The sequence below is a fragment of the Mandrillus leucophaeus genome, unplaced genomic scaffold, assembly GCF_000951045.1.
Source record: "Mandrillus leucophaeus isolate KB7577 unplaced genomic scaffold, Mleu.le_1.0 Scaffold271, whole genome shotgun sequence".
Lineage (NCBI taxonomy): Eukaryota > Metazoa > Chordata > Mammalia > Primates > Cercopithecidae > Mandrillus > Mandrillus leucophaeus.
In genome coordinates, this window is record NW_012102821.1 from 1,659,923 (window position 1) to 1,664,594 (window position 4,672).

Genomic DNA, 4,672 nt, shown 5'->3' on the forward strand with positions numbered 1-4,672 from the left:
TCAGCAACTGCACAGATTCCTCCCTGTTCAGCTAGTGGCTAATCTGGAGCAATTATATTACCTAGTACAACTTTAGCAAGAGAATTTTTAAAAGTCTATTGTGCAACCATAGCCTTTGCAGTAGAATATACTGTAGAGCCTGCTATGAGGGGTAAATGTACAATTATTGACTCATTTAAAATTTCTCCAAACTGTGAAAAAGAGATCTAACACAATGATGTCCATCCAGAAGGGAAAAGATCTAGCAATTATCTCTTTAACCTATGATGTAGGTTAAGAGAAGAAGACCAATATTCTGTTTCTGATCACTTGTGTAGAAACAAAAATAGCATTAAGATCCGTAGTCCATGCTGGTCCTTTATCTTCCATCCACCAGGATGTAAGTTTACTAATGTATAAGGTTGGCTGAAAAACTCCCCATAAATAAAAGCGTACCCCATAGGTGCACATGAGGCACCTTTTCCAGTTCTATTGCTCATAGAGGCATAAGCGAGACAAAAATTAAAAGAGGTAAGAATTGTGTGATATCAGAGCAGTCTTGATCCATGATCTTGGGAAAGCTGTCCACCTTTAGGATGCCATCTGCTTCTGGAGAGAAACTTCCTTTACCTTAAAGTCCCCAGTGAGGATACAATTCCAAGAGTCTGGGGGGGCCTTTCTGAATTATGAGATTACATGCCCATGGTTGGAGGTCCTTAAGTTTTGCTACAGTGTGAGTGGCAAGGGAAGTCTTTCTCTGACATTGTTTCCAGAAGGCCCAATCTCTCTAGGTTCTAGATTGTGAAGAGTTTAATTGTCCTCAGGCAGTGGATCATAAAATGCTTCCCTTACTTGGTGGAAACACAGTTTGGCATAATACATGAAAGCTTTGTAGCATTTACTCACATCAGAGTTTAGGAGTAAAAGATACATGAGGTTCTATTGTTAGGGACACAGAGCTTCCAGTGACAATGTCATTACGTTTTCTACTAGAAGTGGATCTGATTGTCTTTAATCTTCAACATATTTAGCCATGGCAATCCAACCAATTCAGTTTGCTTTGCCTAATGCTATTGTATCTGTAATAACTTATTTAACAATTCTACAACTTAGTCAGTAAAACATGTACTTATACTGCTGGAGATTTCTCCAGAAATGCCCAATGAGAGAAACACATTTCCTAAAAATCATTTAGCTACTGTTACAGCATTGGACTTCTTGCATGAGGAAGCTTCTATAAAACGAGCAAATACGCACTGAAAATGGCAGTTGAATGAAATTTCTCTATAAATGTTCAAATGGCCCATCAGGTAGCAGAAATATACCTGCACTTTTGACTGCATTCCCAGGATTATGGGTTTGACAAATCAAACATTGATAATAAACCATTTTAACAATTAAGAATAGTCAGTACACCAATATTTTTTCATAATTTGGATCATTTCATCTCTTGTATAATGAGTCATGAAATACAGAGCTTCTAATAATGAAAGCTTTAAGGACACAGGAAAATCCAAGTTACTGCTCAGGCTTTCCATGAGTCCACACTTAACATTCAATTTATATCCTCTTAAATACCAACTTCATTTCTCCAATTCAGGTCCATAAACTGTTTATTAGATGAGTTATCATAGGTAATTTGATTTGGATCATGGAGTTCATTTGAATTGCATATCTTAACAAGTTCAGTACTGGATGACTTAGCATGAAAATCTGCCAAAGTGTTTCCTTGATATTTTAATTAATGTTCGTCCTTTGTGGATTACCACGTTTATAAACCAGTCAGTTTATTTATTGGAGTTCTGGGAATTCGTATCCAGCCCAAATGATATAATTCTGGAGTTTATCAGAAACCCATATTCAAGAGTCCTTGTCAGGGTCTTTTCCAACCTTTCCATGAACCTCCTTGAAGACACAACACTTCAGGATGATAATTGTTTACAAAGATTCTGCACATCAATAAATGTCCCTTGGTGAGCCTAACTTAGGAGCCCTCGCTTTTACATAAACATCCTAAAGTGCAGTGTTTTTTATTTGGAATTCTCCACTGTAATTTTAAATTGTAAATTATCTTTAGTAAGATTTCTCCATTCTTGTAAGTACTTGCTGTTACTGGAGCCTAATAGTTATACACATAATAATCTGCATAATCAGAAAGTCAAATGAAGAGATGTCATTGTCTGGCTTAAACACTCTGGGTTCATCTTCTCATGCCAAGGGAACTGAGGACACCTACACAAGAAGTGGGTTTAGGAGCAGAGGTTTAATAGGCAAAAGAAAGAGAAAAAGGCTAGGCGTGGTGGGTCACACCTGTAATCCCTGCACTTTGGGAGGCTGAGGTAGGCAGATCACTTGAGGTCAGGAGTTCAAGTCTAGCCTGGCCAGTATGGTGAAACCCCATCTCTACTAAAAATACAAAAATTAGCTGGGTGTGGTGGCAAGTGCCTATAGTCCCAGCTTCTTGGGAGGCTGGGGTAGGAGAATCCCTTGAACCAGGGAGGCAGAGGTTTCAGTGAGCCGAGATGGTACCATTGCACTCCAGCCTGGGTGACACAACGAGATTCCATCTCGAAAAAAAAAAAAAGAGAGAGACAAAGAACCCTCTAGTTTATCCCTTTTCCCTGCCTTTTTGTCATAACTTGCCTCCTTAACACTGTCTTTGTTGTTGTTTTATTTGAAGATGATATATCAGTGATAGTTCTATGCCACTTCTCTGCATATATGCATATGCAATATACTTGTTAATATATATACGTTTATTTTTCTCTTGTATATACCAAAAATAAAATCCCAAGTCCCCCAGACAACTGAATGGATATGCTGTGGGCCAAAGGGACCCCAGAGTAATCTGAAAAACTAAATTTAGAATGATATTGGGAAGGGAGGTTGGACACAACTCATTATACGTCCTCCCTTTTGGAGTTTAGACACAAGTGACCAGCATCAACATTGAAATAGAAATCATGAGACTGACCACACAGATGGCTTATAGCAATAAGATGCCAAATTTCAAACTGACTCTAAAATAGCATCACACTGCAGATAGCAAATCCTGAGGGAAATCAAAATACTGTACCCCAAAATACTTTTCTTTGACATATTTTGAAATAGCCCTGCAAAACCATCTTTTTTGAGGGAAATTCGTATCAGTAGAGACTCTCCATAAATGCAGCCATGGCTTCCCTTTCCAGACCTTTCCCAGATCTAAGAGAGATCGAGTCTGACACCTTTTAAGATCTGAAAAGAAACATTTACCATCTATTTGCTCTGAAGATTGCCACCCATGAAGAGGCTTCATCTACTTAATAAGAACATTGACCTTCATGACCCGCCCCCCCTTACCTTAAGTCACATATTTCTTTCTACTGACTTCAAGTCTTTAGAGCTTTTTCAACCAATTGCCAATCCAAAAACCTCAGAATCCACCTATGACCTATAACTCCTCCCATGACCCTTTGAGATGTCCCACCTTTTTTGCGCAGAATCAATGTATACCTTCCATGCATTGGTTAATGATTTTACCCACAATTCCAGTCTCCCTAAAATGTATAAAACCAACTCATAACCCAACCACCTCAGGCACACTTTCTCAGGACTTCCTGAGACTATTCCCTGGGCCATGGTCACTCACATTGACTCAGAATAAACCTCATTAAAATATATTTCAGAGTTTGTTTTTTTCTGTTAACATTTGTTAATCTGTCCTTTATTTAGATGTCAGAACTAAAAACTTACAAGGCTAAAAGAAAATTTATTTTTTTCCTCCTCTGCAAGAAAATGAGACAATCACTTATAGGAGAGAATTAAAGTATGTATAAAGTGGTGTGTGTGTGTGTTGGTGTGCAAGACTAGTAAGTACTGCTGAATGGATTGATGTTTTATGCCAAAAGTGAATTACAGAGTAGTCACTGAGGAAACTGTACATAAAATCACCAAGTCTCTACCAGTGATTTCTAGTTAAGGGTGAAGAATGGGAAAGGCACAGAATAGCTGCCGGTAGAGGGGTGTGGCTCTGTCTTTGAAGGTGGTAAAGGAAGTGGACATAAACTTAACTACTAAAGGAAACTGAAAATATTTTACTCTAAAGCATACTCCTTTGACATATGTCAAGATGGCTATTCAGAGGGCATGCAGACAGGAATTGCCCTAAAAAAACTGCCTTTTGTGGAGAAATGTTGCGCCCGAAGAGAAAAATCTACACTGATGGAATAAACAGCCAGGCTTTCTCAGAGAACCCCCAACATTGCCACGGCCCAGATCTAGGAAAAAAATGATGCAACCACAGGCTACCATCTGTCCTTCCTGAGGCAGCTCCAAGATGCCCTGAGATAGTCTCATCTGCAAACAAGTCAGTTTTTGCTTAACATGCTTTCCTCCTTCATTTTCCCATAACCTCTGATGCTACCTCCCTTACAGCCTCAAGAAACATGGTCCCATGACATTTTTCTTTGGCCTCATTTGCCCCCACTGAAAAGCATTTACTCCTATACACCCCTCCATCTCCCCTCTCCCCAATGAAGTGGATATTTAAATGTCAACCATCCAGCCCCTTCTTTGAATTTTCATATTTTGTCTCATTCCTGTGTTCCTAGGCAGATTAATAAATGTGTGTGCCCTTTTCTCTTATTAATCTATTAGCAGTTTTTTATAAACTGAAATTATCAAGCCTTCGGGGGAAAATATTGACTCCCTA